This window comes from Salarias fasciatus, chromosome 19 (assembly GCF_902148845.1).
Source record: "Salarias fasciatus chromosome 19, fSalaFa1.1, whole genome shotgun sequence".
Taxonomy (NCBI): domain Eukaryota; kingdom Metazoa; phylum Chordata; class Actinopteri; order Blenniiformes; family Blenniidae; genus Salarias; species Salarias fasciatus.
In genome coordinates this window covers 7,774,629-7,786,107 of record NC_043763.1, presented here as the reverse complement: position 1 = coordinate 7,786,107, position 11,479 = coordinate 7,774,629, and the positions used below count along the sequence as shown (strand labels likewise).

Genomic DNA, 11,479 nt, shown 5'->3' with positions numbered 1-11,479 from the left:
TGACACAGATATGCTTTTGCTTCACTGAGCGAATGAGGAGTTTAAGATCCCCCTCTGTACTCTTTTTTGTGGATTGTCAGGAGGAAAAAATAATAATAAAGCAGGCTGAAGCCTTCAAGATGCTCTGAAAGAATTTCTTTACACCATTCACACGGCCAAGGTGGACAGAAACAACACTGTATTGATATGCGGTTCCTCCACAGCTGCGTGCGTGGCCACCTAGGCCGAGTTTATTGCTCCCATTTCAGGTTCACAGGAAATCTGCATTTATTTAGAGACACATGAAAGTGTCAATAAGCACAAGTATTAATTGGGAGCCAACAAACCCCTTTTCGACAGTAACTCTGTTATTCCAAGCGCCGTGCCCCTGCATTTCCTCCGCCTGGCGGTGGTCACAAGCTAATCATAATATATTAACTGGCCGTACAGGAAGCCACGTCCCACTGTGCAGTTTTAGTTACTGTGTATGTCTTTCAGTTTTTAAAGGCCATTTAAGGTAAAGGCAGTTCGGATGGGCACTTTTTTTTTTTTTAACTAGTCCATTTGTTTGTGGATGCCAGACGGCCTCAGCCGCTGTTGAACACAGCTGCCTTCACCCTAAAACCCCACCTCTGAAAGAGAAACAATTTTATAGAGACGCGGTGACATCATTTACACGAACGCGTTGTTTGAAATCCAAGAAGGTCCCGTTGTATATTTGATTTGGCTCCGGGAACCTCAGCTGACCAATACATCACAAGTCCCGAGCTACGACTATTTAATGTAGAATCTCCAAAACTCACAAATGCAGTGTGACCAAATGTTCCAGAGATGTACCAGTATACTAAACAGGTCATATATCTCGCCGGTCTCTCCAAACAGAAATAGATTTCAGTGAATTGTTTGATAAATTTGGTCTAGGTTTTCCAGCCATCCTTATTGGAGCTCCTACTGTTTTTCTGGCTGTTGGTGGCCTAAGCCCTAATCACCCTCTGTTCCCTCAGAGGCCATAAATTACTCCGATGAGATGGCGCTTTGTGTTCCTACTGCTGGGGAGCGGGGCGAATTCACAGCGCCATATTTTGACAACCCGTACTTTAAATCATTGTTTTATGACAGATGGGAAAACTTCTGCACTTTCACCGGCCTGATTTATGTTCATTTGGGTCTGGAGGACACTATAATTTGCAAGTAATGTGAAAACAGATGGATAGAGAGATACCAAAGGGTAAGACTGACCTATACATTCTCAGTGCAGCTTGCAAATGGCATCCATATGCTGCGAGAACTCTTCCAGTTACATCTCCATTACCATGTGTGCGTGCATCTGAGTGTCTGTGCATATGTTTGCATGTTTGACTTGTACATGTGTGTTCTGTTTGGGGGGAAAAAAAGGAAACAGAATGAATGTACAGCAATAAAAAATTAGTACCGATGCAAGTTTTTATTGAAGGAAGTTTGATATTCTACTAAATCACAGAGAGCATTTATCAACAGGAAATCAGGAGAGTGGTATGTTTCATGCTCGCAGACGTCTCTTATTACTGATTTAATATGCAAGTGACAGCAGCTCATTTGGACATGTTCAACATGCGCGAGCAAATACTTTAATCTCTTGTCCTTGGTTTGCAGTGCAGCCTCCAGCGAGGCATGAAAAATGGAAGTGAAATAATTCGGGCCATGCTGAACTAGATTTCCTCTCTGGTCAGATGTCAATTTGGAGAAATTACAAAGCTGGTCTGCTTCGTTTCCAGTGCCGCAGGTCACGTAGCAAGGTCACACACAGACTCCTCAGCAAAGTTTAACCTCACATCAGAATCACATCTGATACACTCCGTCAGCATCTCCCTGCTAACCAGGCTAATGTGAAGCTGCTGTTAGAATATCCCATTAAAGATGACAAAGCATCACCACCAGGATGCTTTTTATATTAGATATTAATGAGCAACAGTGATTAGCTCGATTTATCAAATTGTTTGCAGTTGTAAGCATATTTCAGGAAAGATGAGAGACAGACAAAGACTGATAAGTTTTCATTCAGGCTGCGGGCGAGAAGCCAGCAAATGTAAGGTAATCTGTGAGGAAACAAAAAAGTCAAAATATATCATGCACAGCCTGGGAGCTGTGGATGACTCGTGTTTTATGGCTTTTCCAATGAGGCAGGACAGTATGTGAGTGAGCGGTGTCTGGTGCAGCCATTGTATTCCGTGGAGGGAGGACCACCCACATGAAGTCGGTGATGAAGTAAATACTGTTGCAGCGGCCACGTCCCCCTTCCCGCGCTCGCAGAGTAAACTGCGGTCCACCGGCAGGGCCGTGCTATCTCAGCTTGCCTCCAGATCACAGGGCAGAGGCTCCACGGCGTACAGTACGGTCCAACCAATAACCCCCCCCCCCCCCCCGCTCCCTCCTCCTCAGCCCCGCTGTGAATCCCCTTCCAGCTCGCTGCCCTCCCCGTCCCGATCGGGAAGCAGGGGCTAATAGCAGCCAGTGTCTCTGGGCTGGGTTGAACTTGGCAGAGCCCCATCTTCTTTCAAGCCGGAGACAAACCGCTTACGCCCCTCTGGAGCCGAAGGCGAAAGCGAGGCCCAGAGGGAATGAGGTGCCTACAGACGTCCGTGTCACAGGATGACGCCCTTGGTTTTCTTCCCCTTTAATGCAGGACATCAGGTGGAGTTCATCATGGGACGGCACCACATGTTCACCATGATCCTCACTGAAAGCAGTGGCAGCCCTTTTCAAGTAGCAGAGCTGTCGTCACAGAGCTCCAACCATGTGAAATGCCGAATTAAACAAGTGAACTAATCTCATCAAATCTCTTGTGTGCAACATACCAGAGCCCCATAATCATATCCTCTCTTTTTTGTTTATTTGAGCTGTTTGGACATCAAGCCTTTCAAAGGGGAATAATATCCCAGGAGCATGGAAAAGAGCAAGCCAATTGGCCTCTTACAGGAGGTCTTTGATTACCACATTTGTGTTCTTCCAACAGGAAAACACTATTTTCATTTTCTCAGACTGTAGGACTGATTACTGCGACCATTAGGAGTCAATCTGCTCTATTTGTTAGGGAAAAATGAATCAAGCCCGTTCCTGCGTTTAAACACACTCCAGGCAAATCTTCACATCAACAAGAGAAAATCTGATTCCGGAGACCGAAAAGCTTCAGCATTGTTTCAACCTGACTGCGCCTTTGACCCACTTCTGAAACGCTGCGAAACCCACACAAAGAGATGTTGACTGACATGACGGTGACAGTTATATGTGAGGAGTTTGTCCCTCCAAACGTGTGCTTTATTGGTCTTAGATGATAGTGTCGACCACAATGTCTTTTGCTTTCATAATGATTTACTGCTGCCTGGTGGGATGAGCTCAGTGAGTATGTGTGGTTGGCTGCCAATTTCACTTTTTCCTCTGTTTCTTTTTGGTCTTTGTGGGCCCGGGAGGTTTCTTAACTGTTGCAGAGCCATTTGGACTTGAGGCCAGGCAGTATAAAGCTGTATTTGGCAGGAGACCTCGCTGCGCCTCCAAAAATAAGAGAGAGCAGGGCGAACATATTTGTCTATGTCTGCATGTGTGTGTGTGTGTACGCGTCCACATGTGTGAGACAGGCAGACACAGAGAGTCATACTGGCACCCAAAAATACAAGTGGCCATCTTGCAGTAAAAACCAACTTGCAGGTCAGCAGAACATACAAATCTGAGTGAAGTTGTCAAGTCCTCTCATTAAGCTTTTATGTTGACCATCCAGACTGTAATTTGTGTATTTAGCCAAGGCTCTTTAGATGTGAAAGAGAGAAGAAAATACAACTTTACCAAAGCTTGAGAACAGGCAGACAGTGTTAATGTTCCACCAGCTGTGATTAGTCCTCTACCTGCAGCTGCTGGTAGCCATCTTGAGGAAATGTTAAGGGAAAAAAAAAAAAAGTGAGCGAGAGCGAGAGAGAGAGAGAGCTCTGACCGGGCCACTGCTGTTGTTTTAAAGGGGAGAGAGGTAAGGACAATCCTCCTCAGAGACCGGTGGTCTGACCCGGGGACCAACGGTCAGGGACGTGAACCACGAAGAGCAGGCGGCGGGCCGTGTCTTTATAGAGGGCTGTCCAGCTGGAGGAGGGGGGGCAACATGTGGCTGCAGGTGAGAGACACGGATTCTTCCCCAAGGAGGAGAGAAACATGCAGTTTATTTGATAGTTAAAACAGCGAATGATTTATTGTATAATAATATATATTTTTCGACAAAATAACACAATTTCAACGCAATTTTGAGGGTATGCTAGCAATCTAAAAAAATCTTACATACAATAGCTATTAAAAAATTGTTAAATATGTATTTTGAAAATATATCTCCTCATTATTATTATTATTATTATTATTATATTATTATTATTACTATTATTATTATCATCTGTTACAACAACATCAATATACTGTATCTAAACCCACATTATATTTATTAACATAAAAAAAAATAATAAAAAGTCTCAAACACTAATGATAATTTTATCAGTTTAAATATGGGATTGATATCTATTTTTCTACTATCTGTACCAACTTAAATTAAATTTCACACTTATGAACCTCCACTGATGAGGGTCGGATTCACCCTGGAGGTCACGGGGTCATTATAGACTTATCATGGAATATTAGTTGGGGGGGTGGAAAGCAAGCCAACAGGCCTGTGTGCGATCATGTGATCAGTGGTGTGCCTGTTGCGCCCTCTAGTGGTCACTCCGCTCCACGTCGCCGTGCCATATGGAAGCGGTTTACATCAGCGGTTAAATATGCTGCGCCACACGGCACTGGGCATGTTGGGCAGGAGTTGTGGCCTCCCCTGCCTACAAATCATATGATCTACAAAAAAAATAATAAGAAGAATTGGTCGCACTAAGCCAACTCCACTGCTCACTTTCTGTTGTTAATTGTGTCAATCTTGTAGCAAGGGTCGTATTCAAAGGAAAATGAACTGGAGCCAGCTCTAAACATTATATTTATGACAGTCATATGCAAGCTGCTCCGTGTTTTCCTGGCACGAGTCTCCAGTGACAAATGATCCAAATGCATAAATTAGTCTGGTAATTGTTCTGTTTTAGGTCCAAATGGCAAAGTGACATACTGCACAGCGTGGATGTGTTTCATGGTAATTCCTGCAGCACGTTGCAGTTACTTTAACTTGACAGACATCCCCCCCCACCCCCCCACCCCCCCACCACCACCACCTCCTCTTCTCCCTGACAGCACACTGACTGACCCTGTTAGTCAGCATGCGCGAAGGAAGCGGCAAATCTACTTCTATCATTCACCCTCAAAAAAAACTTTATGACTGACTTTGTGAATACAGAAAGGTCGGCCTGGTCTCCGGCTGGGTGCCTGGGCGGCAGACAAACACAGGCCTGTCCGTCTGTTTTCCCTGGCCACCCTGAAACGCGGTGCTCTTACATCACCCGCGATTTCTCTCTCAACAGGAAAGTGCCATTTATGTTGCGCCGGCCCTCCCTCGCAGCGCATCAGATAGTGATCACATCATGTAAAGCCATTTGTTTGGAGACATTGTGCGGCGCTGACCACCCGTGTTTAAAGCCCGGCCCACGGCTCCATGATGACTTTTCCAATCTTTCCTGGCAGGCTGGCAGGCGGAGAGGAGCGGAGTGTGTGCGGCCTCGGTCCCACAGCCGGCGCAGACGAGCCCGACCTTCCAGACTCCGCCGTTCGTATTTGTTCTTCTTCACCTCGACTCCTGTAAGAGTCGGCCATCTGATGTACAGGTCAAGAGGAGAGGAAATGGCAATCCCAGCTGAAGGTGAGGATATAACCTATTAACTTTCTCATCTGTGGGGGGGGGGGAGAAAGGATCACTCACTAAGCCCTCTGCTCTAACTGGTGGCAGATTTCCTTCCCAGAGGACGTTGAGGGGTTGATCTTGAACTTTGAGGTCTTTGTATGTATCTGCATACGGTGACACTGTATCGTGTCAATCAGGGCAGTTTTTGGTTGTTTTTCTTGGGGGGGTTGAATGCAGCAAACAGTTTCCTGCCCAGGTCTGGCCTCCCAAATAAAAGCTGGAGTCTTCTTGTGATTTATGACTATTTAGACCAGCATTATGGAAATACTGCTTTCATATGGAATACACAGAGCATGTCACGCAGGCTTCAGTGGCCACTTAAATCTGTTGGCAGGCTGAACCCCCCCCACCCCCACCCGGCCAGGCAGATGCACGGGCCCACTTTTCACTCCTCACACTGAATATTTGACTTCCTTATGAACTTGACAGTTATTGCTAGTCGGAGGTCCCTGAGCTCGCTGCAAGCCTTCTGCCTTTAGGAAGGAGGGAAATGTGGCTGAACACGGAGGCTGTTTATTGTTACTGGGAAACGCAGAAGCACAGAGTCACGTTTCTGACTGGGTCCTCTCACAGCATCCAAAGCACAGCATGGATTTTTCCTTGTAAATGCATAAAAACAAGAGGCCATCGTGGGCAAAATGCAGATTTGTGAAACATAATTGACCTGTATGACCAGCAAATATACAGAAAAAGAAATTAAAAAGCTACAAAAGTAACTAAAGAGAACACAATTTATCATTTCAAATGAATCATTTCTTGATTTCCGGTTGCCAGTGAATGTTGTCCTGTGATCGATTGGCAACATGTCAAGTGTCCACCACGTCCCTAAACTGGATAAAGTGGCTTAGAAGTGATATTGTACTGATATTGTATCCATCAACAGATCCAGAGGGGCCAAGGCTGGACCATGAGATGAACTTTGAGGAGAAACCCCAAAGTGATGAAGACTAAAGCTGCTGCTGATATCTATTTAATATTCAAACTATCAAGTTTTAAATACGAAATATTTCTTCATCTTGCTTTTCATAGCCATGTGGCCATATGACTTTACATTCTACTTTCAGCAATAATCATTATTGACTATAGTAATTGTTAAATTATTGAGATAATTTCATTTCAAGAAATTTATTTAAAATGACATTTAGGTGGTATTCAGGTTATGCATGATCTGCACCTGTATTCTTGCACTGAATCACTACTTAAACTGGCAAAATAGTTATTGTCAGACTCAAAACGTACAGTAATACTTTTTTAACCTAAGTAAAAACTTCACATTGACAGTCTTTCTTGTAAATGTTTATTTTCTTTTTGTCTGAGTTTAAATGATTGTGTGTTTTTTTTTTCTGTAATAAACATGCTGTATTGCTCAGTGTGTGCCATGTGGTGAACAAAAAGGAGTTCAGGATGTGTCGGGCTGCAGGGAGACGACTGTCTGGCCGGCCTCGTCCTCCAACCCCCTTCACTCATCAGCTCTGAGGGGCTTTTCTCATCCCGGAGGTGGGAGAGACAGGAGATGACCAGGGGTCAGACTCACACGCAGGCATGAATTTTTCACCGCCATATTTTCTTTGGGTAAATAATCCAGCTGAGCGTTGCCCACCAGCAGATGGTAGCTTATAAATCACGGTTCGGAAAATAAATACTTTGAAGGCACAAAAAAACAAACAAAAAGATTTTGAGGGAATTCGTTTCCAAGGAGGGGGACTGGTCATTTTCTTAGAAACCTGAGAGAGAAACTGAAATTTTAGCTCCATTGTTGAAAAAAAGGGGGATTATTCTGATGTTTTGCCATTTTGGCTCATCACAAAACATTCTCAGTTTTTCAGCACACTTAATCACATTCTTCCATCGTATTGAACATAAAATCCTAAATTTGACTGAATACCTTTACCTTTACATGATCTTCTGGGTTTAGGGATTCATTTCAACTTTCATCTTAAACAAATACCACTCTCACTGCGATATATATGACAGATATTACTGATTGGGCCACATTTTTTAAAACATTTTGCCGATTTCATTTGGTCTCTGACAACTAATATTGTGTACTGTGCCTTTAAAACACAAACGATCCAGTCTTCAAATACCTCTGTAGCAGGTTTATGGCAGACGTCCCAGATCTACTGAAAATATTTGTCTTTGTTTGTTTGTTTGCTCCAATTTTTAATGAAACAAGATTTAATGAGTTGGATATCGAATATATGAAATATCTCGAACCTGAATGATGGAAAGTGGACAAAGCCTGTTAGTTAACCGCACTGTGTGAACACAGTACAGCTAAATCGAAATGCTCACAATCCTTGATTCAAACCAGGGATTCAAACTTAGAATAGCAACATTTGAAGTAACATTTAGGAATATAATCAGTCAACAAATGCAGGCAAGCTAACTAAACTTATTACCTGTTTTCAACATCGATCAATTTGAAGCCTACGAAATGTGAAAAGCAAAGTCCAGCGGCATTCTTGATCCTCATGAGGTCTTTTTACACAGGTATCCCAACCTTTGATGGTGTATCTGTATAAACTGCGGGGCTGCCCGTACTGTAATGAGATCCACTGGCTGGACAGAGGGATATATCCCAGCAGCACAGTCACAGACTTTATACCTCTGATTCCTTTACTGCTTCTTTTAAAAAGGCTTAAAGCCAATAACCACCTGAAATCAGGTTGAAATCATATTTGAACCTTTTTGGCAAAACATCACACACATTCCTTTGCTGATAAACTCTGCTTCTGTGTTTATTGGTCGCCCGCCCAACAGTAAATGTCAGAGTTTAGACGTGTCCTGCAGGGTGCAGCTACTCGGTGCACACAGCTCACAAGAGAAGGAGTTTCAAGTATTAAAGTTTAGCTAATAAAAAGGTGGGATATTCCTTCAATTCCCACCCAGATTATTAACCTCTCTGCTCTATTTCCTGCAGGAATGGACTTGAATTTTATCCTCAATAGCCCCGTTTTTCATAATTTTTCTCCCATTCTTTTCATCTCCTGAGCAAACACTCGGGAAGGGAGGCGTCATATGTTTTTGATGACTATTTTCCCATTTTAGAAACTCTGAAACATCCCGTGTTTGCTTGAAAAGGATAATCACCTCACCCATGAAATGTTGATGAGCAAAATGAGCGGAGCCATATTTACCGTGCGGAGAGCCTCATTAGAGAGCCAATCCCGGTGACGAGCTGTATGAGGTGGCGAGCACCTGCTTTCCGTCGCAGCCATGCCTCTCTTATTGCACCGGCTTTTATTTACTCGCTCTCAAATTATTTTTGGCCCTTAGTTGACAAAGATAAATGGAGGGATTAATATATATTGGACTAATCTGGAAGCCTGCAGTGGGGGTTGCAGGGAGCCTGGATAGTATTTCCCCCAGGTAACCAAACGCAGGCCCACTGGATTAAGAGCCATTTGCAGTAAGGCTTAGCCATGATCCAAAGCCATTAGCAGAACATGGCTGCTGGAAAAATGAAGGGAGGAGAACCAAGGAGCTTTTTAATTGCCTCCTGCTGATTAGAATTCAAAGATGCTCCTCAATGCATGATTGTGCTCAGACTCCATTGACCTGGTTTGACTCGAGACGGGTTTTCAGTGTGTGATCAAACAGAAAGAAATGTGGACTTTTGTTTTCATTTTTTGTTTTGGGATAACAAAATACCTAAGTTCATCGAAAAAATCTTGTGATTAATCGGGTTTCCCTGTAAAGCCACTCCTCACCGACACCTTTGTGCTCCTTCTGCTGCTCATCATGAGTCACCCCTTCCCACACAAACTGAAGCAGCCCCTTTGTGTGTCTCGACAGTTGTGTCAATAAAGATGCAGGCGGCAGAAACGCTGATATTCTACACTCAGCCTGGGAAAAGACATCGCAGGATTTGAATGAAGCCAGTAACGTCAGAGAGTTTGGGTTTTGAAGCTAAGATTTAGAAACCGTACAAAAGTACTCTTTCAGATTATATATATATATATATATATACGGACAAACACACATCACACACACATTGTTTTGATGCCATATGGTTACATTTTGCTGACTTGCATTCATTTCCTGTTGACATATTAAAATAAATACTGTCTTACCTTGATTGTAGTCAAACTCTTAATCTTCATTTCTTTGTTTCAGGAATAAAGATGTCCATTTTCAGGGCTGCACAAGTTCTCCAGATACAGTAGTATGCAATCAGCTGTAGCAACACACCTGTATGTAAAAACTGGGATGGACGGACGGACGGACGGACGGACGGACACACACACACACACACACACACGCGCGCGCGTTAAGTTTTCATTCTTAGGGTCAATATGTTGACTTTTATTCATCTCCAGACGCAGAAGATAGCTATCTACTCCAGTTTAACCAGAACCTTTACTGGAACCATGACACAACTCTAAGCATAGTTTGGACCAGAGTTTGTCCAGTAAGTTGAGTTTTTTTACCCTCCAGGATGATAAGGTCCCTCAGTCTGAGTGGGTTAGATGCCCACAATAGTAAGAAATGCAAACACTTGCTGTGTTTCAGTGCTTTAATAGGGACAATTCCCTGCAGTTATTCTAAACACAACAGTAATAACTATTACTTCTTGAACACTGATACTAATGGCAACTTCCATTTGTGCTTTTCTTTAGATGCCCATAACTTTTGAAGAAAAATTCTTCTTTATATAAACTTGTAATCTGCTATGACAACTAAATCAGCAAAATGGCTTAAATGTTAGATTTGTGCATCTGAAATAAAATGGCATAATCTTTGGAATCAAGTTTGTGTCAGTGAATGACCACTTTTCTTCAAGTTAGCCCATGGAGAAGTCATAAAATGGTGTAAATGTAGCCTGGAAATAAACAGCTTCTGCCTACCTTTGTATGGAACTTCAGTGTTAGTTTGTTTTTGGGAGGGATTACAAATAAAGAAAAATGAGGCAAAGCAGTGTCACTTTGCAACTGTGAGCTTTTCAAAAGTATTAACCATCATTCACTTGATTCAAGTTGGCTGATTGGTAGTTTGGCTGGTTGACACTGATAACAGTGAACATTTTAAAATGTCAAGAAATCTATTTTAAGGTTAAAGGTATTGATGAGCTTTAATGCATGAAATACAAATGTACCTGTTGAAGGCGTGTCCTGCCTCCCTCCTGACTTCACCTTGGATGGGCTGCAGCTGCCAAGACCTGCTGGGGTGTGATAAATGGATGCACTTAATAAGCATGGATGGTTTTTGTTCTTGTTTTTTAAATTGCTAGAGGTGATTAAAAACCTGAACAGCCCTTGACGTTTAGCCACACTGCCACATTATCTCTTCAACATCTCGCATTTGTTGGCAGTGGGGGGTTTTTTTCAGTCAGTTTTTGGGACAAAAAAATTGTAGTCGAATCTTTTCAGATTTCACTTGCTGCCTAATAAAACTAAATCTACTTAAAATGTAAAAACAAACAGATTAACAGTTCCTCAAATTTAAAGACCTTTAAACAAAGAGATGATTCCACATGTTGCTTGGTTTGCACTTGTTTTGTTTTTGTTATTTGAAAGTTAAGTTAAATGTATAACTTTTAAAACTGAAACTGTCAGACTCATCAGGTTCCTATAGTCTATACCTTCAGCAGCTGAAACCGTGTGAGAATGGAGTTGAATCTCATTGGTTGCTTTTTGACTAACCCAGCTGGTTTTGTAT

The 11,479-nt window shown here is 42.8% G+C and overlaps 1 long non-coding RNA gene across 1 annotated transcript; it reads left to right on the top strand.

Moving 5' to 3' along the window:
• Nucleotides 1-3,985: 3,985 nt before the first annotated feature.
• On the top strand, nucleotides 3,986-7,145 carry LOC115406906 (uncharacterized). Its single transcript, XR_003933578.1, has 3 exons — nucleotides 3,986-4,114; nucleotides 5,602-5,776; nucleotides 6,702-7,145. It is a non-coding gene; the product is annotated as an uncharacterized LOC115406906 (long non-coding RNA).
• Nucleotides 7,146-11,479: the final 4,334 nt, after the last annotated feature.